The 27,958-nt window shown below is 40.5% G+C and overlaps 1 long non-coding RNA gene across 1 annotated transcript; it reads right to left on the minus strand.

Moving 5' to 3' along the window:
• Positions 1-23,765, minus strand: LOC134214694 (uncharacterized). The gene is made up of 3 exons (XR_009979879.1): positions 23,634-23,765; positions 23,486-23,560; positions 1-838 (listed from the first exon to the last, which is right to left on the minus strand). It is a non-coding gene; the product is annotated as an uncharacterized LOC134214694 (long non-coding RNA).
• Between the last annotated feature and the right edge of the window lie 4,193 nt (positions 23,766-27,958).

Genomic DNA, 27,958 nt, shown 5'->3' on the forward strand with positions numbered 1-27,958 from the left:
TAAAAGACTGATTTTGAAAATGGGTTGAAAGTTTGTTATCTGTTGCCTCTTATTGGTGATATTATTACGTCTAGAAATACACGATGCATTGGAATTATTAATTTGTACTCTGGAAGTTTCATCTGAGAAGAGGAACAATATGGTAAGTTTGACAAAAGCCATCGTCGTATTATGAACTTCCTATTGTTCAATTGAAATTGGACGAACATCGAAACAAACAATGGTATATTTGATATTGATTTTTAGACAACACACACTACTCTAAGCTCATCGGACACTGTGCCACTGCCACTGGGCAAGATGGAAGTGGGAGTGCGTTCGAGATGATCATCGTCACCAACCGCCTCGACGTCTCGCACTCAGACCAACTTTTTTGTGTCCTTGTGTGAAAGTTTTCCTTCCGAACACCTGCAGAAGCCAAGATCCCATCACTCAGTGGCAGAGGCTGCTGCTGCTGCCGAGCACCCGTGACCGAGTCAAAGTCCGTTCGGTTTGGTCGTGTCTCGCTGGAGTCCATCATACGGTTAGTGGAGCCGAGGTTATTGCTGTGTGAGGAGGGGGCGGTGGTTGAATTGGCGGCGACAAAAAGTACCGAACTGGAAACTGGACATGATGGGAACCGAATGCTGCCAGGTTTAGCGGAGGGCAACGAGAAATGTCGTGCGCTTTGTCGTAGATAATCTCGAACGGGATTTCACAAGCGAGGGGAAAAAGTTTTACTTACCAGTCATAAACAATTCCGAGTGTGTCCAGTGCCGTCGTTGTTTCAAAGGGTTTCGAAACTGAATGTCAGCCAGGAGACTTATCTGTGTGCTGCTGGGTACGTAAAACGATAGGACTGAAATAAAAAAGTTTCATAGAAAATAAATAAAATGTGCATGTACACAATTTTGAAGTCATCGTTTATGCCTATGTATGTATTGAGATAAATTGTGATTGTCGTAGAATAGATTAATCGAGAATCTATATGGAAAGTTTGAATTGCTTACAACAAAAATGATAGTTGTATGATACAATATATAAAATATAAACATAAATAAAATATATTATTTATTTATATTTTATATATTGTAATATATAAAAGAATATATTAAATATTTAAATCAAAGAATTCTTATCGTTATAAATAAAATGTAACAAGGAAAAGTTCATGAAATATCAAGAACAATAGTAGAATAGATTTCATACAAAACAGTGTCTTAGAATTACATATATTTAAGATCATTTTTGAATCACACAATTCATTTTGAATACATTATGAACAATAATTATACATTTATTTATCAATATTTTGATTTGATTATGGGAGGAAATGGTTAATCCAGTGAAGTGCTAAAGGCTCTTTATGACCTTGACGTGACCTTTCTTCTGAAAAGCTGTGCTGAATCTTTTGCGACTCCACTGCTACTGCTTTTCAATCAATCGATAAAAGACAATACAGTTCCCGGAATTATGGAAAACTGCAACAAATCAGGAAGCAGGCGCAATGTTGAAAACTACCGCGGTACATCGATACAGGTTTACCTCGATTATATGGACCCTCGATTATATGGACTTCGATTATATGGAATTTTTACCTCGATTATATGGACATTTTTTTTCGCTCAATTTGTTTTGTGTTTTGGGATTTTAAAAAGATGTTGAATATTGTAAGTCATATTTTACATTGATTCTATATTTATTATGGTACATTGGGGCAAGTAAAGGCCCGTAAGGCATGTTGTGATGTTAAATATCGAGATGCACTCTGAGTCATATGTTCGATTGACTTGATTGGTTTACCATTTTCGCGTTGGAAATTTTCATTGTATATAATGATACATATACAATTCTTTAATCTGCAACAGCCACGGCCACGTCCTTACAAATAGGTGGTGAAAAATAATGCGTATTTTTGATGATCTCTGCCATACGAAAACGTTCAAGTGAATTGTCAGACTGACAATATGCGGAGCAAGTGATAAGACGAGATTGTCATATTTAGCTGTTAGATCTTTGCTTCCAACCTTTTTCTGCTTTTGGTGCATGGAATTATATATAGAAGGACGGATGATGCATTAACATCCAGCAAATCGGACCCACTGAGACTGATTTTTTAGGTATATACACGAAACTGGAAGAGTTTATTTCAATATGTGATTATTTCTTCTGGACGAACTTGATAATTATTTGAATGTAAAAACTGAAAACTCTTCGAGCAGTCATTATGTTTAAATAAATGTTGTCGAATATCCTGGTATTCACATTTGTTCAGCACAAGGCTTAAGGATTATACTGACGGTCAACGGTAGGAAAAGAAATTGAATATCTGTAGAATGTTCTTGTTAGCAGTTCTTAAATCATTTGCTTGTTGCAAGGAGATCTTTTAAAGATAAGTGTCAGAAAAGTGAGACTGTTTCTACGCGATTTTTGCATAAACAAATGCATTTTGGCCATATCTTCTGAGCCCATAGTCCAATCCGGCCAATTTTCAATAGGAGACAATAGGACAAAATTTTCCATCGGTTTCAATTTGCTGCGATCAAATCAAAAGAGGACAAGTGTCAGTCCTATATAAAGCCAGTTTTTGAATCTAACATATACCTTTCTCGACCACTCAGTGTTTGCTTTGTTGCTGAAACAGGAAGGCACTGTAGTTAGAATTCGTGAATAAGTATATTAGTGTGCTCACATTGAGCTGAGCGAAGTCTTCATTACTAACGTAAGCTTAGAAACTAGCGGCTGGAAAAAAGGTTACGTTCTTATAGAAAATCATAATCTACTGAGTTATCATAAAATGAGCCCAAACATGCGGATTAGACTGTAAGGCAATATATGGATATTTTCTTTCAACTTTTAAGACTTATTTCATCGTGTAACACAAATTTCGAGAAAAAAAAATTTGCTTCGATTATATGGAAAATTCGATTATATGGACTTTTTTGCATCGAAAAAGTCCATATAATCGAGGTATACCTGTACTATGTTGTCTTGGCAAACTCGTTGAATCTATGATCCACAAAGTCATATTATCAGCAACTAAACATGTAATATCGGAACACCAGCGTGGTTTCGTTCCTCGTCGCTCTACTACGACCAACCTGTTATGTTACTCTAACATGCTGTTCCGTGAAATCGAACGGCGAAATCAGTTGCATTCGATTTAGGTACTTCGACTTTTCGAAAGCGTTCGACTGCATACCACATCATCATGCCGTCAATAAGTTGCGACATATGGGCTTTCCAGACTGGGTAGCGGACTGGATTTTATCCTATTTGACTGGCAGAAAATCTGTAACATGGTTACAGAGATCAAATAAAAAAAGTATTCCCAAAAAAATGATCCAAAAAAATAGTATATAAAAAAATAATATATATATATATAAAACCCAGATCAATCCACCTAGTGTTGGTGGTGCCTTTCTCGCGCATTAAAATAATAAGAAAAACACATAAGAGAGGTCGAAATAGCACTTTAGGGGGATAGATTCTACTTTTTCCATCAATTCATATGCATTTGCGGTCATTTTAATGCATTGCTGCAATCCTTAAAAAAAAAATTTTTTTTCGTTTTTGAATTTTTTTTCCCAAGGGGGGACCTTTGGCAGAAAAACAATGTTTTTTCAATAACTTTGGAACGCAATGACCGATCGGGCCAATTTTCAATAGGAAACAACTAGACCGCAATCCGCGTCGACTGCAACTTGTTGCGAGCAAATCGAATAATGCTAAGTACCAAAAAGTGTGTCTCACATTTTTGTACACACACACACACACACACACACACACACACACACACACACACACACATACAGACATCACCTCAATTCGTCGAACTGAGTCGATTGGTATATAACACTATGGGTCTCCGAGCCTTCCATCAAAAGTTCGGTTTTGGAGTGATCCTATAGCCTTTACGTATACTTTGTATACGAGAAAGGCAAAAAGATGGATTCAAAATTCAGCCTCTACTTTAAAATAAGGAATTGCGTTCTAAGTCCCTGATTAAACTACCGGGAGGAAGAAATCTCTAACAGAGTTTGATATTCATGAAGCGATCTAATTTCGAAACTCAACCCCGACGATAGCCGAACGAACTAACTCGGGCTCAATACGTTTTGGCATGAAGAATATTGAAATTGAGTTCAAGCTCCTCTTTAATTTCAACCAGCATCGGGTGAAGAAGTTAGTTCATGGTGCAACGATAGTTGATAAAATCGAGTCTAGTTGAAAGAGTTATAACGGCGTTTATGAGAAACTGATAGAGAAAGTTTCAGAAGTTTTGCCTTTCTCGTATACAAAGTATACGTAAAGGCTATAGGATCACTCCAAAACCGAACTTTTGATAGAAGGCTCGGAGACCCATAGTGTTATATATCAATCGACTCAGTTCGACGAATTGAGGTGATGTCTGTATGTGTGTATGTATGTGTGTGTGTGTGTGTGTACAAAAATGTGAGACACACTTTTTGGTACTTATCATTATTTGATTTGCTCGCAACAAGTTGCAGTCGACGCGGATTGCGGTCTAGTTGTTTCCTATTGAAAATTGGCCCGATCGGTCATTGCGTTCCAAAGTTATTGAAAAAACATTGTTTTTCTGCCAAGGGTCCCCCCTTGGGAATTTTTTTTCAAAAACGAAAAAAAAAATTTTTTTTTTCAAAGATTGCAGCAATGCATTCAAATGACCGCAAATGCATATGAATTGATGGAAAAAGTAAAATCTATCCCCCTAAAGTGCTATTTCGACCTCTCTTATGTGTTTTTCTTATTATTTTAATGCGCGAGAAAGGCACCACCAACGCTAGGTGGATTGATCTGGGTTTTTAGCTACAATTTAGCTTAATCCTTCAGTGAGTAAGGTGAAACTAAAAAAAACACTAAGGCAGTAGCCATCTTGAATAATAGCCAATAGCGTCCGCAAATACCAATAGCTTCCGTAGAGCACCCAATATGGAATACGCAGCCCTTCAAACGAGGGTGCCACCCTAGGGCCCCGTCCTAGTGACACGCGACGTGATTCTGGCCTATGCAACATCTTTTCGCGGTACCGAGGTTTATCGTGCAACCGAATAGTAGCATAAACGTGTACCCAATTATGGTAGCATCCTCTGGTGACGTCATCGACCAATAACACAGCGAAATTTCACCACGCAAGATAGTCGAGACACCCACCTGCTAGTTGCGGGTAGAACTTGCAAAAAGCGACCGGCCGGCGCAACAAATTGTGTGCAAGCTGTATAACGTCATACATCACAGGCCGACGTTCGCGTATGAAACACCATCACGTGGCGGTTGAAATTCCGCGCTGTAAGTGCACTTACCATTAGAGTGATTCAAATTTTGACTGTTCGCTCCCCTGTTTGGTTTTGCTATTTTAATAGTCCTCTCAAATTTTTAGCTGATTTGGATGTAATTTGATTGTACACGTGCCATTTGGAGGTTATATGAAAATTACTATGAGAATCGCCACTTTTGTAAAGGATCGTTTCGTGGAGCAGCCCTAAATGTATTTTAATTCATTTAACGCATCGCCATCATAGAATATATCCTAAGCTGAAAGTCAGTTGTTGTTGCGAAGCAATCTGACTTGTGTGAGCAAAATTATAATAATAACAGAAATGCTCATTATTGATATTGATGTAATTCTTTTACGTGTTAAATGGAATTGCCCATAATTCAGTATTTTCCAAATAACTTTTGTTGCCAACATCAAATCGTTTAGCAACAACGACGATATCTTCCCTTGTTAAATTTCCTATGTTGCTAACGTATTCATACATTTTAAGAGCTTAATGGGCAATGATGAGGAACGGTTTTTCACAAAAGTTACTGTTTTCATAGTAATTTTCATACAAGCTTCAAACAGCTTGTGCTCAGTCAAATTACATCCAAATTAGCTAAAAATTTAGGACGATTATTAAAATAGCAAATGTCATCGTTTAAGCATAGGGGAGCAAAAAAGTCAAAATTTGAATCACTCTACTTACCATCGTTGGACTCCGAGGGATATTTTCAACGGCTTCCGGAAGTGAATTACAAGTAAGATAGACCTATGTACACATTACTAACCCAACAAAATCATGCAAATGAAGTTTGTAAAAAAGCACCTAAAGAACGAATTATTACTGTTGCATTAAGAGAGAGAGAGGTAGACGATAGAAGGTTATTAGATTAAATAAACCTACAATACGCCCCGATTGGAAATTGTGTTGGGTGATAAGTGGTCGATAAGTCTGGTTGCCGTGCAAAAGGAAATTTAACTTGATCGGTTTTTTTTATAACTTCGTGGATTAGTATAGGCTCTGAGAAGAAATCCAAATGCTAACCGACTCACCCTAATATTGTACATATTTTGCAAATTGTTAGTCTTTCGGTTTGGTTTTTGGTAGCGTCAAGGTTTCGAGTGAGGGTTGTAGATTGGAGAAAGGACTCGCCCTGAGGATCTTGGCAGGGACCGGGACTTAAACAGAGATTAGAACACGCACCTTCACGGCAGTTTTTTTTGCCTGGCGCTTTAAGTGGAGGTTGTTCCTTCCGAACCGTATCTTCCTCTTCCCCTGTCCCATTACAAGGCTTACGTTGAAACAAACTATTCCCGATCCGAGGCCTTCAACATTCCTTCGTGTGTTCCGCAAGGCAGTGTGCTAGGGCCTTGATTTTCGTTCTCTACATAAACGACCTAAGCCTTCGTATCTCATCTGCAAAACTACTATTTACCGACGATCTCAAAATCTTCAGAGTGATCAAATCATTACTATAGACTGCGTTGCTCTGCAGACGGACACTTCTCCGATGGTGCGATAAGAATGGGATGTGCGTTAACATCAAGAAGTGCAAGGTGATCACTTTCTGCCGATGCCTACACACTTAAATTTTTTCGCCGAGATCTCAGCATTTTTTGTTTATTTTCCCGTGGTGGGCACCGCCGACTTTCAGCAAACATAATTTTTGCCGAGATCTCAGTAAAAGTGACGTTTCAGTTGCCGAGATACAGCAAATATTTTGCTGAGAATCAGTAATAAACGAAATTTTCTGCCGAAGTTCAGTTTTGAAATTTACTGAGCTACAGCGGTGCCCAATTTTGCCGAGCTCGAAATAGAAAAAGTTATAGTGTGTCTTCAACTACCTTCGCCTATACCATCGATGGTATGGAACTGGACCGTGTCGCTTCAATCCGAGATTTGGGAGTCGTAATGGATTCTCGCCCTCGTGCGTAGCATTCTTGAGTATGCTGCCCATGTTTGGGATCCTTACCACACTTCGCAAGTCATTCGTATTGAACGTATTCGAAAATCATTCATCCGTTTTGCACTTCGTCACTTACCGTGGAATGACCCTGCAAATTTACCAGACTATCCTGCTCGCTGCCAGCTGGTGGATCTTGAACTTTTATCAAGAAGACGGTTGAAACTAAAAACATTATTGGTCCACGCCATCCTTTAAGTATACATAGATTGCTCGGATCTTCTCTCGGAGACCCAACTCATCGCTCCTATTCGTAGTTTACGGCACGCTTCACTCATCGCTGTCCCCATGCACTTGACAATTTATGGGTATAACAGCCCTTTAAGTTCCTGTTTGAGATATTTCAACGTTGTGTGTGATATGTTTGATTTTAATATTTCTAAGCATTATTTCAAAACTAGGATTAAGAATGTAGTTTAATTTTAGTCTGTACGATACCATCAAAGACGATTCAATAAATAAATAAATTAATTAATTAATTACGGTGAAAGTGCATAATGAATAAGATGTTATTTTTCGACCTTGGCAAAATTGAGTACTTCCGTAGCCTAATAAATTTCGAATCTTAATCCGAAAGATTTCACTGTACGAAAAAACCTAAAAAAATGCATTTGCAATGCTCATGAGTTGCATTTGTAGTTCTCGACCTTTAAAATCGACTGGTTACTGGCGCTTGTTGTTTGATCGGGAAAATTTCGAAATTATTTGGTTACAAAGTATGAAGGGGATCATCGCTTCAACGGCGTTGAAGTCATTTGCATATTTGCATTGCATGTCCAGATAAGTTAAAATACTAAGTTATTTCGATAATCTGTAACCGTTCGATGAAAGTTATCGAGTATAGCTAAAACGGTGGCTTACTCTCAAAGAGAGACCACCGGAAGTGTTTGTTTTGCCCGACTTTTGGAGACCTTTTCGCTTAGGGAAACTCTCGATCGGTCGACTCGTTATCCGTACAAAACATAGAGAACTGACGTTAAACGTAAATGGCCTTGTAATTAAAAGCTCTTCACGTACCTGCGCAGGATTTTTGTTGACTCGATGCTGGCGGGATCGATGAGGCTTTCGTTGTCTCGACGATGGCGACGATAACTTCGATGGCGGTAACACGATGGCGGTCACCGGCGTGTCCGTGCTGCGATTTGGCGCGCAGCGATGGAAGTGACCCGTTTGCGATATGGCCAAACTAAAGGTGCGGAGAGAGTGGCAGCTGGAACGGAAGCTTCCGATTTCGATAGGAGAGAGTGTCGTGGCCCTTGGACTGAATTTCTCCAGGACGATAGGCTCTGTCAAATAGAGGCATACGTGCCTAAGCGACCCGGCTCCTATCCGGTACACCAAGCGGGGTGTGGCGCGTCCTCTATCCTTTGGGTAGGATAGAGGTTCGTGGCGTGCAATTGATGACGCGCAAAACACAACGAACCTACACTCGCTATATAACTGGTACGGAAATGTAACGGAATGGACCTTTCCGTTGGCATTTAACGACCAACGTGGAATATTCGCTACGATTAACATAACGACCTCACTCACCTCCGTTTAACTATAGACGAATTTATGGGGCTGGCAGCACCATCTCAGAATCGAATGAAACTTGGTGGGCATAAAGATGTCGTATTTCTAAGCCACTCTGCATACTTAGTTTTTCAAAAATTGTCAAGAGTAACATTTGATGAGGGCCTAATTTTTTTTCATGATTTTTTTATAAATCGATGTAACTCTAAAATGACAAGACCTACAAAAAAGTGTTGTATGGCGGACTGTCGTGAAATTCCCAGAAGTATTTTGAGAAAATATCCAGAAAATAAAATACCGATTTCTACACCGAAAAAAAAAAAAGTTTAAAAAATTAAAATCGATATTACAAAAAACCCCATCTCAGAAATCGATGAAATTTTTTCTGCAGATAGGTATTTTAATTATCTAACTTTTCTGGGAATAATGTTCCTGTGACATATTTAAGAAAAAAAAGTTTTTCTAACAAAAACTTTTTTCATGTCCATATTGAGTGAAAATTTATCAGCGTGTTTTATGCCTACAGCGCCAATTATAGGTTCAGCAGCCTATCATCAATCAACGACACATTTTGGACGTATAAAAATTTGTTTGGGAAGCAATTTAGCATAATCTAACATAATTGTGGACCAACATTTGAAAAGGGTTTATATTTTATTTGACTTTTTGTTTCGAAGTAACTTAAAAACAATTACATAAAAATAATTACTTTGAAAACGGGCAATGTTGCCGAAACGAAGCTGAAGTGATATTTAATTGTAATAGTGGAAAAGAAGATGTTGTTTTTCAACAAAGGCTAACCACTGAACGGTTTAATTTAGAAACCGTTATAAAGCCTGTAGATGTTTTCTCGCCTAACTTTTCAAAAGGACCTAAGTAACATTTTTTTCATGAACTAATTTGAGTACTGCAATCAAAAGTTTTCATGTTGCTCTGTTGATTGCGCTATTCAAATTAATTCATGAAAAAAATGTTACTTAGGTCCTTTTGAAAAGTTAAGCGAGATTTTGTATCGTATTTTATTGAAAAAATTGGTAAACTTATAACTTATGACGTTATTCGCAAACGTTATTCGCAAACAGCAATACACTTGTACTGATAGATTTCTCTGAATATTATTCATTCATTATCCAAAATGCTGCTCAAGGTTGGAATAATTCCCAGGCAACAATACATCCATTCGAAGTTTACTTTAAAGAAACGAGTTATATCACTCCTGACTGAATCCAAGTTTCAAAGTGCTCGCGTTTTCAGGGCACACCACTCGATACGGAGGCGGCGCACAACTGTCATTTTTGTTGATTCAGCTTTGCTACGTCGCAGCATGCGTGAAAAAATAAAAATGACAGTTGTGCGTTGCTTCCGTATCGAGTGGTGTGCCCCCGAAAACGCGAGCACTTTCAAACTTGGATTCCGTCAGGAGTGACCTTAATTAGAAAACGTTAGCTTTATTAATCAGAAGTAATGACCCATGACACAAAAGCTGTTCAATTATTCATTTCAAAATTAATTGACTTTTTGAAACAGTCGATCGATTTTACAAAAATTACAGCACATTATAAAAATAAAAGGAACTTTGCAAGTCTGTGTAATTTAAATTCAAAACATGGCTTAGAAGCAGAATGGCACTTTTTTACAACATCGCCCAGAAAAGCCCTTGCGAAGCTATTGGTGGCACTCTCAAACGAATGGCAAAACGAGCAACTCTTGCCAAAGATTATGGAAATACTATCAAGATTCCTCGGGAGTTGTACGAATGGGCGAATGGGCACGTTTTCAATCAAACAAAAATATCACTATATTACATTTCTGTTATATCACGAATGAGCAATACCGCCATCGGAGGTGGCAATGGGTCTGGGAGTGAGAATGGGTCATCGCTCTCACCGCGAGCATGGAGGGCGTAGACCAAATGGTTCAAAAAGGTCCCTCATATTTTTGTCTTCTTGTCCTCAGATACATTCATTCTACAAGCATTCTAAGTAGTTGAAACAGTGACCCATTCTCACCCCCATTTGACCCATTGTCACCCCCGACGACGGTACTCAACGTTTCAAAAATGCAAAAACTATAATTGGCACACAAAAGCTTCATTCTCTCATACCAATCGCTCATAATAAAATCCTGGTCAAAAATATTCCAACTCAGATGAAGACCCAAAAGTCTTTTAATTGTTCGACTTAGTTTACAAATTTATGAGAAAATTAGAATTAAATGTAGTAACAAATAAAATTGAAGAAAAAATTAAAAAATGCGGAAAATTTATTATTCTTTAAATGTCCGTTTACCGGAAATCCCTAATGAAATTACCTACCGAGCTTCATCGTTTGGAATCAAAATGTTTATCTGATAAAAAATCAACCTCCAATTTTTTTGCTAAACCAATTTGAATCTTTACATTCATTCATTTATTTTCTCGGTGAACGAAACGCTCTTTTATGTTTCAGACTTCATAGTTCAGACAAATTTACAATAGTCCATCAAACATCACAATTTTGTAAATCTGGTCATTTGTGTGTAACATTGATATAAGCCTATGGGAAAATATACGCCCTTTTCAAATGTTGGTCCACATTAATGTTAGATTATGATAAATTGCTTTCTAAACAATTTTGTATACTTCCAAAATGTGTCATTGGTTGATGATAGGCTGCTGAACCTATGATTGGCGCTGTAGGCATAAAACACGCTGATAAATTTTCACTCAATATGGACATGAAAAAAGTTTTTGTTAGAAAAACTTTTTTTTCTTAAATATGTCACAGGAACATTATTCCCAGAAAAGTTAGATAATTAAAATACCTATCTGCAGAAAAAAATTCATCGATTTCTGAGATGAGGTTTTTTTTTTGTAATATTGATTTTAATTTTTAAAACTTTTTTTTTCAGTGTAGAAATCGGTATTTTATTTTTTGGATATTTTTCCAAAAAACTTCTGGGAATTTCACGACAGTCCGCCATACAACACTTTTTTGTAGGTTTTGTCATTTTAGAGTTACATCGATTTATAAAAAATCCATGAAAATAAATTAGACCCTCATCAAATGTTACTCTTGACAATTTTTGAAAAACTAAGTATGCAGAGTGGCTTAGAAATACCATATATTTATGCCCACCAAGTTTCATTCGATTCTGAGATGGTGCTGCCAACCGCTGGTCGAGTTGGCGCGAAATTCGTCTATACCTCCTTGAGGCGGGCCTTAGTTGGGCACACGCAGGTAAGACGGTTGACAGATGAAGTCGTGGTAGAATACCTTGACCAGAGATGAGATGATGAATGCCGTCGATAAGCGACAGAAACTCCAGGGCGCTTTTTTTCGTATTAATTATCTTTAATAAAAATATCTAAGCAGAATACGCAATCAATTGGACCTAGGTCCACTAAGCTTCAAATTAAACTAAAATCACTCAACCAAAAATTAAACTTTCAAAAACTGATAGTAAGTATTTTATTCGCGCACTTCTGCTCTCGCCGATTCGTAGACGAAATTTTGAATCTTTTGAAATAATTTTACCATTCAACTATTCAAATCAGAGCTATCATTCAATTTGATTCTAAAGCATATTGAAATAAAATTACGCCAACCGTTTAGCATGGCGATTAGAGGTATGGCGCCTGTTTGCTGCCTATTTGCAGCCTATATGCGTGCCATAATGAGTTGAAGTTTTTTTTAACAAATACTATAAACTTGAAATTGGTATAGGAATGAACAGATTTTATGTAGGCAAACGAAACACGACACACGATCACAAATTAAAATAAAATTCTAATTATTGTTTTGTTTTATCGGTTCTAATCGAATAATTTTATTTAAATTTCGGTCGAAATAGTTCGTAGAACGTTACAAATCTAAGTTATTACGATATCTGAATGTCCCCATGAGTGTTTTTCAGGAAAAAAATGGGCGTCTTAGGGGAAACGATAGGTAGCGATTGTAGAAACTGTTCAGTAGCCTATAAGCATATGGAGACGCATGGTACATTTGTGCGAATATTCATCTTGTGACTAAACTTTTTACACAAATTTCATCTCATCCGTTTTATAAAATAAATGAACAAGTGTGCAAGCATTTATATGGAACTTGTATTATAAGAAACTTCAACCTAATGGTTGGTTAACATGTCCTATACTGCGATCAAGAAATCATAAGAATCATGGTTTCAAACCGCAGGTTCCCGGGCGTCTTCTCCCAAGTAACATTTTAAGTTTTATTCTTCTCTTGGAATGGTTTTCAAGATCAAATTATAAGAACTCACAATAAAACCCACGACCACACGACAACTTTCTGATGACTACTATAAGAGTAAGATATGACCAAGTGGCCCACCCTTGATAACCACTATAAAGGTATTATAAGAGTATCTGGAAACCCTTTTCAAGCCACCTGCAAAAAAGGGAATTTGGCTGCGGCAGCTGTCGAAAAAGTTGCTTTGAAAAAGAGAAAAAAAACATCACCGAATAATAATAACAAAATGGATTGTAGATCAAAATGACAACAAAATATATTTTTCAAGGGTTTTTCTTCGGTTCATATTTATTGAAATGAGCTGCGCGTTCAATTTTATTGTGAAACCTAGTAAAAAAATGAGATTGAGGACTAGGCGCCGACAAAATTATGTAGTTCTGGGCAATACACTGGACAGAATTATAACATCCATATCCCAAGTATTCACTTATTCCGTTGATTTTCCTCACCAATACATTTGCAATTCTTACCAATTGCATGAAAAGTTCTTCATGCGGCGAAAATATTGTCTAGAAGTAAATTTCAGTGATGAATTTCACTGATTTGGAAATGCTTTTCTATTTTCAAAATGGCCATCATGCATATCGAACAGAAAAATGTTGCTCTCAACGAACACCGTAATAAACACTTTGCAATGCAAATATTCTTATAGTGGTTATTAATTCTACCGCATTACGGCCAAAAATTTTGGCTTTGATCGAGCTTTGAAAATATGACTTATTACGTTCTCAGTCACAACCGTAGAGCTGCCCATAAGATCAATCAGCATTTGACGTTTGAAGCTTTTTCAGCAGATTTGTGAGAGGTTTATTGATAGCAATAAGAACGCCAATAGAACATAACAGCTGGTCATGGTGACTGCTGTTATAAATCCGCTATAAGAATTAAATAAATCTAACAAGCATTGAAATTGTTACTTGGGCTAAGGGGTTTTTCACAATTCGGAGCTTCGCTATTTCGAACCGCTGGCGCATGGTTTCACAGCTGGCGTGGCGGAATCGGCGATGGTACCAGTCTGCAATGAGAAACGTAATTAGATGTTACCTAGGAAGAATGGTTGGGTACTTAGCTTCGGTCGGTGCAAATGTGGCTGTACCGATTCTTCCACGCATTCGAAGTACGCCATTTGCATCAAGAAAGGGCCAGTTCTTATAAATGGAGCTGCATTTGGCAAAGCGCTCATGGTGGGCATAGGGTAAGGATCCTCTTGCAGCCGAAAGGGATGCGATTTCTCCAGGGATGCGAATGAATCCGACTGTGCAACCTTCCACAACACTTCTTCAGTTCAATTCATCTTGTTGGAGAGTACTTTGTTGGAGCTTGTTGCCTCTGGTATTCCATCGTATATTGTCAACAAATCGAAGTACGTAGGCCATCGTTCGGTGTAGTCTGGTCCATCTGCTGAACCTGGAGACGTCGATCAACGGAGGAATTGTGCAGTGAACGTGGTTTATTTGAAGTTCCTCGGTAGTGATAAGTATCTTGGCTTGCTGAGGCCAGAACTCTCCCGATTGATAAAAAATCGCGGTCCGCTGAACCACGAGTTATTTGAGGAGAAATCAGGGACGACTTTCCATTTTGTGGCCAAGTCAGCGAGATTTATTCCAGATAGAACCCATCTCCATTCCTGAGCGATTTCTTCTCAATTCATACAGCCAAAAATTTGTTGAATCGACGATGGTCCGATCGTATCCAGGTCATCACAGTACTGGAATCGCTCCAGACCAGAATTCGGACTCCTAGAATGGTGGATTTAAATTCCAAACGCGGGATGGATAATACTTTCAGCGGGGCTACTTTTGATTTAGCGCCGATAAGTGCTACTCTAGTTCCGTTCCGTTTCGAGGCGGTAATACGCAACACAGACATTTGCCAAATCGCTTGCATCGACGAAGATGGGCAATTCACGTCGGTCAAAATTTATAGGGAATGAAAGCATCGGGGAATTTGTAATGTATCCATCTGGGAGAAATAAGATACCCATTGGCACCAACGTTGGAAAAGTACTTGGCAGATTTTCTCATGCCAAGCAATTCCAGGTGCCAAACGTCTTGCATCAACACCTTACCGTGCACCAGAAAGAATGACACGAAGCACAATGGGTCAAACAGGCTCATGACCACCTTAAGAACTTCTCGTTTCGAGGAAATGTGTTGTTCGTTCATGATCGGATGCAAATCGCTTCGCAATGCTAGCGTGTATGAGAAAACATCCTCCTCCGGCAGCCATCTCATTCCTAGCATAGATTCGATGAATTCTGCTAGCACGAGAGCGAAATCCTTAGACGGTCCTGGTTCGATCTCCTCACTGCCATAATCTGGAAAAGTGACGTAACAGCCATTTTACAACATGCATGTTTTCCATTTTTCTGTTAAAGAGCTCAAGCTAGTACTAGTGAACACTATTTTGGGAAAATGGCGTATACGTCACTTTTTCAGGCTACGGCAGCCCAGTTCTCTTCGGCTCTGTTTTACAAGAAGTTTCGTATCTCGAAGCCGCCTTTGAAGTGAACGTCGTTTACTATTCGTACCGCCTCGTCAACTGTTCTTAAGCTGTCGAGATAGCCGTCGACGTAATGGTGTTCCTTGATGACAACTGCAGCTCGAGGATATTATCGGGAAAACTATTCGGCGTTTTCGTTTTTGACGTATTGAGTCGAGGATGGTGAGCACGTTGACACAAACATAGTGACGTTGATTGCATAAGGCTGCACCGCTTTGGGTGGGCTGTGGCGAAACAGGAACAATTTATTATTTCTAAGCATCTTCACGCATTTCCGGATAAACTGACACGGTTGATCAAAGAGACGAGCTCGGTGGTCTAGTGGCTACCGCTTCTGCCTTATAAGGAAGAATTCGTGGGTTCAATTCCAGGCTTGTCCCTTTCCTACTTTGTATTTCTATCTTAGTTCTTTTTGTGTTTCACGTTCTACCCAAACGATTGCTACTGTGATAACCTCCCACACAATCCCAAAACCTCCCGTGGTACCTATGAGAGGTCGTAGAGTTCTCTGAATCTTTCTTAAGTAGGTGTCCAACTAACCATCCTTCCCCTTCCTCAGCATTCGCAAGGACTTGGCCAAGACAGATCTCGACTATTGGAGAGTGCATTGCTTCCATCTAAGAGATAGTGATTAGTCCCAAATCGGATGAAAGTGATGCTACTCTCATACAATAGTCTTGGCGTGTACCACCTACGAATTTGTGCGAAATGCTCAATGCTAATGCTAATGCTAATGCTAAACTGACACGGTTGATCAAAGCGACGATGGATCGGGTGATGTGCGTAGTTCGAGTTTAAGGGGCATTCTCGAGTCCCTTCGAAACCCGCAGAGGGTTACGGCAAGGTGATGGTCTTCCGTGTCTGCTATTCAACATCGCTTTGGAAGGGGTGATACGAAGAACAGGGATCAACACGAGTGGTTAAATTTTCTATAATACCGTCCAGCTATTTGGCTTCGCCGATGACATAGATATTATGGCACGTAACTTTGAGAATATGGAGGAAGCCTACATCAGACTGAAGAGGGAAGCTAAGTGGATCGGACTAGTCATCACACGTCGAAGACGAAGTACATGATAGGAAGAGGTTCAAGAGAAGACAATGTGAGCCACCCACCGCGAGTTTGCATCGGTGATGCCGAAATCGATGTGGTAGAAGAATTTGTGTACTTGAGCTCAGTACACCGAGTTGCCGAAAATGATACCAGTAGATAAATTCGGAGACGCATAGTGGCTGGAAATCGTACGTACTTTGGACTTCGCAAGACGCTCCGATCGAAAAGAGTTCGCCGCCGTACCAAACTGACAATCTACAAAACGTTTATTAGACCGGGAGTCCTATACAGACACGAGATCTGGACGATGCTCATGGAGGACCAACGCGCACTTGAAGTTTTCGAAAGGAAAGTGTTGCGTAACATCTATGGTGGGGTGCAGATGGCGGACGGTACGTGGAGGAGGCGAATGAACCACGAGTTGCATGAGCTGCTGCGAGAACCATCCATCATTCACACCGTGAAAATCGGACGACTGCGGTGGGTCGGGCACGTAGCCAGAATGTCGGACAGTAACCCGGGTAATATGTTTCTCGACAACGATCCGACGGGCACAAGAAGGTGAGGTGCGCTGCTGGCAAATAGGATCGATCAGGTGGAAGATGACTTGCGGACCCTCCGTAGACTGCATGGTTGGCGACGTGTAGCCATGGACCGAGCTGAATGGAGAAAACTCTTATATACCGCACAGGCCACTTCGGCCTTAGTCTGCCTAAATAAATAAAATCTTCCTAATGTCCCCAGAAACGGCTACTGGAAACAGGCGAAATCCAATGAGGACTCTTGGTCAAGGTGTAAGTAGATCAGGACCTTTCAACAAATAGGAGTTGCAAGAAACGTATCCAGAATCTCTGTCCAATTTCCAGAGGAGACCTGTTTCAAATCCGGTATCAATCCGTCGTGTCGTTGCTTCGAGTATCCGTCTTGCTGTCTTATCATCTTCGGATTCAAGTTTATCAGCAGGAGTCGCAATTACACAGCTTTCCAGAAGCGGGCTTGGTAGTCATATGGCTACTGCTTCTGCCTCATACGCAGGAGGTCGTGGGTTCAATCCCAGGTCCGTTCCATTCTCCTACTTTGTATCTTTCTCTTTATTTCTCATGTTCTAGCAATCGCTAGAACTGGAAATGGACTTCCATACCGTTTCCATTACTATTCCTATACCTTCAACTTGAGTATTCTATCAGTAATCTGCTAGAATTGGAAATGAATATAGAGCTCGTTTCCTACACCCAATTAGAAATTCCATCAGTTACCTTCTCCTATCTATCACATTGGCAGCTCGTTAACCAAGACGGACCTCTGCCTCTCCAACCTAACCCAGAAATTCCAACAAATTCCGCATGAACTCGTGGCAAGTGCAGAGGTATATTCGGCTTGCAGTGGGCGAGTGATTGCATCATCATTTCCTCCCCCTTCCCTACATTGACTTGCATTCTGACGTGGCAGGCGCCAGTATGACCTAACAAATGAGATCACCAGTACGTGTACATTGAAGATGTGTGCTAGTCCCAAGCAAACATCTGTTGGTTCCCTGTGCAAGAACAGCTGATCTGGTCATAATGGAGTAGCAACTACGAGCAGTCAATCAAGCTCAAGCTCAAGCTCAAGGAGTCGCAATTACACAGCTTTCCAATGTGAAGTAATCTATTAGCTGCTCGTTCAGTTACTGTTCAGGCTTCGGTACAGCCGCAGTGTGAAAGTTGACAGCGACAACGGCAGGTTGGCAACCCAACGGCTGACACATTGCCGTATATAATCCAACCAAGCCCGGTTAACAGCTTTGGTCGAACGTAATCGTACCCTTCAACCGGTAGTCCTTTCTGGGGTTGAAACTCCTGAGCAGCACATGTCAGGCAATAATGATTGCAGCAATTTTATTGTGACTCAATCTGGTCGCATATTAGTTGCAGTAACCTATGTGGAACATGTGTGCTACTAGGGACGATTGCTTAATTCGCGGTAGCTTAACCGTTGTGTGGGCAAGACCAAATAGCTCACCGTACGAGCTTGACGATCTTCCAGCCTACTCTTTTCTGCTATTTGCAAGCTCACTTCCTCTGAGCGCATCACGTTGCGCTTCACGTTCCCTGTCCACTGTAGTGTGAGTCCGTAACGCCAAGATCCTTGGCTTCCTTTTCCTCTAATAGTTATCTGTGAACCCTCGTCTATAAACGCAAATATGGTGATACTCTTCCCTTTTGCATAGAGGACACCACAGATCATGTCTTGTCTTGGTCGCATGGGACCAGGCTTGATGAAATGCTCGTTGAATGGGTCGATGTAGTTGGCACAGACGACGAATGCAACAGTGTGTGGTGTTTTAACTGACATCCTTCAACCGCGCATCTGCGCCACGACTTACTGACTACTTACCGTGGCTGTTCTGACACGTCCTGCACAAACCTTTGCGTTGCATTGTCTCCACCGTTCATCTACGCTCAGCTGCTTAAACTTCTGAAATTCAGCAACACTATGCCCATCGCGATCACAAACTACACACAGTTTTACAATTTTTCTTGTGTTTGCATCCAAATATTTTTTTCTCACTCTGCGTTTATATTTCACTTTGTGTTGGCTGCTGTCGGCGACGGCCACTCGATGATTTACTTATTGCTGGAACCGCTTCTGCTACCTTTTTGCGACAGATAAGTGCTGCTGTCGGCCACTCGTCAGTGCTGCTGCTGAACGGAACCCAACTTAATTCACCGAGTGGTGATACTGCCTTTCTCGCATTTAGCCAAGACACCAATCTTATATGACGCTTATTCAACGTACCATTTTCTTAATAACTTTCAAACGCAATGGTCGATCGTTATCAAATTCAAAAGTGATCAACAAGGCTTTGTTCCCTGTCGAATGCAACTTGATGCGAAGAAATCGGTAAAGGATTACTAGGACCTAGGAGGCCAGAGGCAATAGTCGGCAGCCCAGTGCGCAGCGCCAGCGTGGGTCACCTAACCTCCCTCTCGGCTAAAAAAACGCCGGTAGAGGTTATTGACGGCCCATGGCTTGTGGAGGCGATGAACCGCAAAGGCGATGGGCTTTCGGCCTTCGAGGTGGCGACGGAACAGCTGGACGCCATCATCGACTTTGCGTCATCGAAGCATAATATCAGTAAGGACCTCAAGAGGAGCTTGCTGAAACTTCGAAAATCGATGTTGGACGCCAAACTGGAGAGGGCGGTCGGGACGGCCAAGTCTAAACCCATGAAATCCGTGGAGTCGAGATCTACCCAGACTGGGGCCCGAGAATTCGCGGACTCGGGCAAGGTCGAATCGACCGAGGGCGTGCCAGCGAAGACGGTGGTGCCAAAGTCTACCCAGACTTAGGCCCAAGGATTCGCTGGCACGTCGGGGGTCACTGCTCCAACGGAGCAGACACAAAAACGGGGAGACAGTCTCCAGGGGATGAGCTCCCTGGGGGCCGCTCTAAAACCCGGAGGGTTACTACCCCGAACAAGGGTAGTGGGGCTGGGATGCTGAACCCCGGCCAGGTACCTCCAAAACCGGGGAGGAAGGACCTGGAAAGGTCCGTCCACTCAGGAAAGACGGTGGTAAGGGGTTACGGCAGGCTGAAAGTTCTCTGCCGCACCAGACCAGGTAATAGAGGAAGATGACGCCTCCTGGACCCTGGTCAAGAACAAGATGAAACCGAAGACGTCAAGGGCCGAAACGAAGGCCCAGGTGAATGAGGGTAACAAGAGGTCTAGGGTAGGCGCCAATCGCTCCAGGGGAGATGCCCTAGTCATCATGGCGGATGAGGCCAAGTACTCGGACGTCTTGAAAGCGATGAGGAGTGACGTCAAGCTCGGTGAACTCGGCGCCGACGTACGTCGAATAAGACGTACCCGGATGGGCGAGATGATCCTCGAGCTGAAGCGGGGCGTCTCGCAAAAGGGCGCCGCCTACAAGAAGTTGGCGGAGGAAGTCCTAGGCGAGTCGGTCAAGGTGAGGGCACTCACTACGGAGGCGAATCTAAGGGTTAAAGACCTGGACGAGATCACCGAAGTCGAAGAGCTCGTCACGGCACTGCGGCGACAGTGTAAAGTTGAGACGCCCACCGCAGCCGTTCGGCTACGGAAAGGTCAGGCAGGGACGCAGGTAGCATTGGTTCGGCTATCTGCAGCGGATGCCTCCAAGGTAGTCAAGTTAAGGAGCGTCAAGGTAGGATGGTCGGTAAGCCCTGTGGACATATACGAGCAACCCGAAGTTTGCTTCAAGTGCCTGCAACCGGGGCACAAGCAATGGGACTGCAGAGGCCCTGACAGAAGCAATCTCTGCTGACGCTGCGGATTGGAGGGACATAAGGCACAATGCTGCACGAACTCCCCCAATTGTTTGATTTGTTCCAGCAAAGCTGTGAACAACAAGCACCCCATGGGGGGTTCGAAGTGGCCGGCGTTTAAGCGTGCTGCAAAATCACAGTGCAGGTAACGCAGCTGGCTTGCTCGGCATCGCCTGAGTGTTTGGTGTGCGCAGGTTTAGAGGAAACGGCGGAACACGTGTTGTTCGTGTGCCCACGTTTTCGCGCAATGCGTGACCACATGCTTGCCACATGTATTCTGGACACTACCCCGGACAACCTAGTTCGGAGGATGTGTAAAGATGATGTTGGCTGGAACGCCGTTTTATCGGCTATCGCCCAAATCGTCTCGAAGCTACACAGAAGGTGGCGCGTGGACTCAAGGATGGCTAGTTCAGGCGCAAACAAGAGGTGGTCCAAGGGATCGGAGTCGGCTTCATGGGTCATACCGGTGGTCATGCTCTGTGGTCGAACTCGATCCTTTTATCGAACAAGCGGCCGCGCGAAGAACAACATGGTATCGTCGCTTTCGCGGCGTCGGTCAACCGGGCGGGTTCCAAGCCCGTGGACGGAAAGGGGTCCTCGTCAAGGCTAAGGCAAGCGTAGGCACCGCGTCGGCAAGTCCCTCTGTGTGTTGGCGAATAGACTCTATTGCAGAGAGGTCAATTTGGTGTGCACGCGGCATCATCATTCTTGATACCAGTCGTGCAGAGGGAAGCAGGCGCGAAGTCGACCCTTCCCACCTTCCGAGGACATAGGGCGTGGTAAGTCCACTAATAAATCATTTGAAAACCTTGATAAAACCTAACGATCAGCTTTATTATGAAATTTGGATCGGTAAACGATTTTGATCGTGCATTCTTATGCGATATGTGGTTGTCTGGGTTTTCATCATATCAATTTCTAAGGACTTTTTTCAAATGTGGATCAGTATTTTAAACCACAGAAAGTTGATTTGAGAGAAGTTTTCTCCTTTGTTCTTTGAATAAAACTGCATGGTGAATACAGAAAATGTGGTAGCGATATCGTTTAGACAGAGAAACTTCAAAACTTAAGCCAAATAGTTGACCGAAAGAATCGAGCATGCGAACAAATAAAAAATAAAATTTGATTTATTCATCAGCGACGACAACAAATTACCATAATCGTCTTTTGAAACTGTTTGTCTGGGTGACGATTTTTCTCAACTGTCAATACCTCTTCCGGAAAAAAACGTTTTTAGTCCTGAATAGGATGACTGTTTCACCGGCGCCACAGAAAAAGATACACGGACGCTTCTACCGCGGGCGGAAACCGAAGGTTTGCAACCTTCAAATATATTAGTGTTTGGTTTAAAGCCGCTTACGATTTAGGTCAATTTTCTTGGAGTTTCAAAATCCGGCGCGGAACTGCCGCAGACGCCATTTTAGTAATCAACACTTTCTGTTCCCCATAATTTTTCCGGAGCAGCTGATTTGTTTTCAGCAATGCTGAACTGTAATTTATTTTTCAAGTTTAAAATAAACAACAATGGTTCACTAATCAAATTTACTTACAAATAAACTGGTTTCCTTTCCTCTGTGCTACCTTTACTTTGGATGTTGAAGTGCGGTCCAACTACCCTACCTTTGGTCAGCGGATTTTGCCGTGAAACTGCTGCTCAAATATTCACTCAAAATAATTGTCACTTAATTTCCACTATAAAAATCAGGTAGGCTTTAAAAATCTACATTTATGACGACCTTACTTGTGTCTAATAAAACTTACTCACATGTCATATGCCTACCAAAAAGAAATGTAGTGAAATTTAAATGAAAACGTAGAAAACAATATCTATATTCTTTTCTAGTGAATACTACTTGTCACGAATGTATGAAAAATATATGAGTGGGGTACTCAGACCGAAGTCTATGTTTTGCATCAATCGCTAATGAAAAATTGTGCAGAAACATCATGAGAGCAATTTACAAAAATAAGTCTTGAGTATGAAATAATTATTTCATAACTCTATTTTTGGTCCCGTCCGCCTCTAGTGGACGGGAATTATTATCACTCACACGGGTATTGCGCAAACTATTATTCCAATTCACTTAAAATCTATGTGTTTGTTGAAATTTCAAATCACTTAAATTTAATTACATTTTTTAGTTAATTGAGAGCAGTGAGTACCATCACTAACAAATCATTTAACTTCTACAAACGAAACTAGATGGAAAATATCCGCATATGTTTTCATGTAACTCTTAAGTGAACATTATTTTGAGTTTAGGTATTGAATTGGGTTGTTTAGCAAAGAAAATATGAGGTTTTTTATAGTTTAAACATAAAGAGAATGCTTTCCTGATCTCCAACATATTTTTATTCTGTTTGTAAACCTTTTATTTACATTTTTATACAGCAAACAATAAGACATTTTAATCGATAGAATGACACTAACATTCATAGCATGACAGTTGGCCCATGCAGCATAAGAAAAAATTTTTAGCCCCGTATAAATTTGAAATGCAAATAAAAAATAGTTCCAGGGTTCCAAAAATTCTGAATATTTGGGATTAGGCTCAGTTTTTTATACAGATTCAGAATATGTAAAAACATATATACCCCTAAACAACCCAATTACTCATTCTCACTCTAGCTATTTCCTGGTTCTACTTACATTCTACTCTACGACGGATCAACCTAACTTGTAGTCCGAAATCACTCCGAAAAAGGATTTGTAGTTTCACCGTATCTGCAGGTCAGTATTATGAAATTGTTTAAATTTATGTTTAACTATTTTTCCTTTCTATCCAGGTTTTACTCACTGGCTTTTTAATCGCAACTGACCGACACCCCTTTCTGCTGATTCCAATGAATTTTACACCGAAATTTGGCACGAAAATTATTTTTATGAGCTCACTAATTTATCACGAAAATAACTTTTCTTTCAAAATGCGATGGCGAACTTTGTTTATGTTGTGTTTATTTTTTACTCCCTACGCTATCTACCACCACCAGTGTATCTCCTCTCTTCGCTTCTCTTACACTACTACTACTAAGCGCGAGCTGTCATGTTGCCCGTTATGCTGCAACCAGGGCTGTTAACGCAGCGTCGTAACACTTTCTTTACATACACGTAAAAAAATAACCTTATATGTTATGGCAAAAAACCATTCGAAAATACTTATACTCTTCATTATGCCACCTAATGAATGATCCCATATCAAAAAGCTAATAACATTCATAAGTTAATGAAAACTATAAGTTTTGGAATGTATGTGACTAATGCGATGTATAAGTTTTTTCTTATACATATCATTAAGCGCCTGCTTTGGCAAAAAAGTATTAGAAATCTTAATAATAAATAACATTAATTTTTTTTACGTGTAATACGCTGAAGTGCCGATTTTCTTTTCGCAATGCGCCTTTCCAATCATTAACAGCAACGAATCATTGCCATCGTTGAGGTTAAATGATTTGCAGCAATAAACCCGACGATAACCATCGGTGCGATGGTTTTCCGTTGAGACTGCTATCAGCGCCTTCGCGCTGCTGTGTCCACTCCGCTGCGTCCGCTCTGCGTGTACAAACTGAGGATTGGATCCAAAACCAGAAGTTGCTTGATTTTGATGTCTGTGCTGGCGTAGCATGTACGAGATGGGTTAGCTCACCTATTTCTAAACTTTTCACCATTCTTCGATAACTAATAGCTGAAATTCAGTATTTTCGAAACAAAAAGCGTTAACTCTTTCTTGATCAAATGGTAAAAAAAATGCATCGAGAAACTGCAGAGATATTTACGTAAGGTCTATCATATTTTTGTGACAATCTCCGATTTTCGCAATCACAAAGTGTACCCCGGTATGGAAAACACAGACGTAGTCCTACGTCAAAAAAATCTAACGAAACTTTTGAGGAGTCAAAGAATCGGAACCAAACCCAATCATCCGCAGTATGATCTCGCTTTGTGGTCGAGAATCTTACCGTTAGGAATTTCCCATGAGGTGGATTAATCCTGTAATATCGATGTGATTTGTGTTTGTGGGTTGAAATGGGTTTGATTTGCGATGTTTGTTTTTTTTCCAAGAGATGAGCCAGCCTAGGGCTGAAAATCTCTTTAATAAAGATAAAAAAAAAAAAATGTTTGTTTTTAAATTATGCCGATAATGTGTGGAACTGCGATGAATATCACATCTATTAACAAATCACACCTACCTACAAATTGGATTGTTTTCATTCTATCTTACATACAAACTACTGTAACGGGCATCATCCAAATAATCAATCATTATTCCCTGTTCTGCGTATTCCTTCCAAAACACCTTTTTCTTTGTGAACAAATCTTAATGGATTTCGTATATCCCCTTTTCCGAACAATCAGACTTAATTCCAAAAAGCCAAGCCAATGTGAAGGTGATGTAATATCATAATGCTCGTTAATGGAGATTTACATATTTTTTTACTCCATTAGCTCATCCCAACGCAGACGTTGGAAAAGATCAAAATATTGTCGGGTCAAAGATTTCCAGGAACTAAATTATGCCTTTTCACCGTGTGACGGTCCCTCGAGACTGATGCAAGCACAAACTAGGTCGCACCTCTTTCAATCCATCCATTTCACTTCGGAATACCCACCTAGCGGACAACGGCAGCAGCGAAAAACTCGGTGAAAGTAGGAAAGGGTTCCCGACGACGATGAAGGAAATGAAAATACATCGGATTTCATTGAGCGCGGTCAGGTCAAACGTTATATTTATTTCTCTTCGGGATCGGATATTAGTTCGATCAGTATTGAAGGCATTTTATGTTTGACGAGAACAGTGCGAGGACAGCGGAATGAAGTTGGGTACCATATTTATGGTTTGTCAAAGGAAATTACAGCGCTTGCCGGTTTTTCATTGGTGGAAAAGTCGTTTTTCGATAGAGCAAATTCGATCATAGCAATGGCAATAAAAATTAAAATCAAGATGAAGAAGCAATAAAACGTGCTAAGTATATCATGAGGCTTACACATTACTAACAAACAGCGAATAGTGGAAACAGAAATGAAATTGTGGAAATAGACTTATCTCCGATAATAATAACCTATCAGCTTTTAAAGCATGAAACACTGAAAATGTTTTCACCACCATTGAAATTTGAAAATTCAACGATTTGTTAGTCAGATTTAAAAAACACTACACGAGCAACATTTTCGTTTATTTTCGGAATCGACAAAAAAATCTGCATTTTCATTCAAACAACTGTGAATAGCAAGACATAGGATACCTACAGCCGATGATTTATTACCACTGTCAATCCAAATTCTAATGCGAAGTATATATTTGTATCATCTAAGGTAATCCCCCATGACTTAACAAGAGGGAAATTAATTGACGCGACTGTGGTAATCCGCTCAAGGCGGGTGACCCTACGCTGAGAGGTTTTCTTTCAGATTGCTAATGAATGGTGCCGGCTAATGCTTTCGGCTTTGCTCACCTGCACGCTGCTCACATAATAACGAGCGCTGCAGCATCCGGAACAACCAGAACAGGAAGGATGCTTACCGTCATGCTAGGATCTACTTACGTTTGCTAAAACAAAGACGTCTCAGCCGGATTGTAAATCACAAGAAACAATCAGTCTTATCTATTTCCGTTTAAGCAAGTGGTACTTTTTGTTCCGCAATTGTTCTTCATTTTGTTTTTGTGACTAAGTGCAGCAGAGTAATTAACAATGAGTGAATTTTTAACAACAGCTCCTCAAACGTGAAGAACATAACTGAGTATCAGGAATTGTGTTCTGTTCTATGTTCGATACATGGGAATATGGGTACTTAAAGTTGTTTAACAATAGAACACAAAAAAGTTTGAAACAATAAAAACCAGATTCTTCTATGGCATTTCTAATAATATGAAAGCGAGAAAGAATAAATTTTCTGACACTTGGCAGCGAGCGAAAAATAATAATCTCAAAACAATCGTTTTTCATTTCCACAAATGAATATTTTCGTAGACGAACATTATGCGCTTTCTAGATTGAAAAAGAAGTTGCAGTTCATGTAAATACGATACGACTTGAGTAAAGAAAACTTAATAAATTTGATTCCTGTGATTAATTTTCTCCGGGTTTTCTTAAAACAAATATGTCACCCCATTTTCTAAACGCACCCAAATTCTCCCAAAGTTATTCAAACAATTTAGCCGCTGCAAATCACTGACTCAGCTGTGGTTAAACTTTGTCAACGGGTGCAGTTCCGTCAACCAGATCGACGCAACACAATTTCACACCTGGTCAGGTGGTCTCAAAGCGAATATTTAACGAACTGGAAAAATGTTTTCGGAAAGTTTTCAACACGCTCTTGCATGCGAAGGTTTCTCCCAGCACTAGGACAGATTTTCTATTGGGGGTACACAAAATTGTTGCTCCTAAATACACTATCCGGTGCCAGATAAACACACGCTCGAATAAACCGAAACAAAATCGTGGATTCGGATTCATACTTCGTCTCGTCTAAAATTTTCAAATTCTTTGTTTCTTTGTTATGCAGAAATTTGAAATTTATTTAATGGGAGTTCCTCCCTAAAGAGGGGTAGTGTCTCGGGTCACACATAAGAACCGTCCCGGACCCAGAATCCACTGCAGATAAACTATTATGCCAATCGGTTAAGTAATTTACAAATCTTGAATGGTGAAATGGACAGAAATTCATTTTTATGTAGATAGTTTTAAAATAATTTGCTGAAAGTTTCTCCAAGAAGGAAGTTCATCCAGAAACTCCTCCGGGAAGTTCCTCCAAAAACTCCTTCGGGAAGTTCCTCCAGAAACTACTTCGGGAAGTTCCACCAGAAACTCCTTCGTAAAGTCCTTTATGAACTCCTTCAGAAGTTCCTTCAGGAAATTCCTTTAGGAAATCCTTCGGAAGTTACGTTCTTTTAAGAACTCCTTCGAAAGTTAAGTTCCTTTAGGAACTGCTTCGGAAGTTAAGTTCCTTTAGGAACTCCTTCGGAAGATAAGTTCCTTTAGGAACTCCTTCGGAAGTTAAGTTCCTTTAACACCTTCTTTGGAAGTTAAGTTCCTTTCGGAACTCCTTCGGAAGTTAAGTTTTTTTAGGACCTTCTTTGGAAGTTAAAATCCTTTCGGAACTCCTTCGGAAGATAAGCTCTTTAAA

This window comes from Armigeres subalbatus, chromosome 2 (assembly GCF_024139115.2).
Source record: "Armigeres subalbatus isolate Guangzhou_Male chromosome 2, GZ_Asu_2, whole genome shotgun sequence".
In the NCBI taxonomy this organism is placed as follows: Eukaryota; Metazoa; Arthropoda; class Insecta; order Diptera; family Culicidae; genus Armigeres; species Armigeres subalbatus.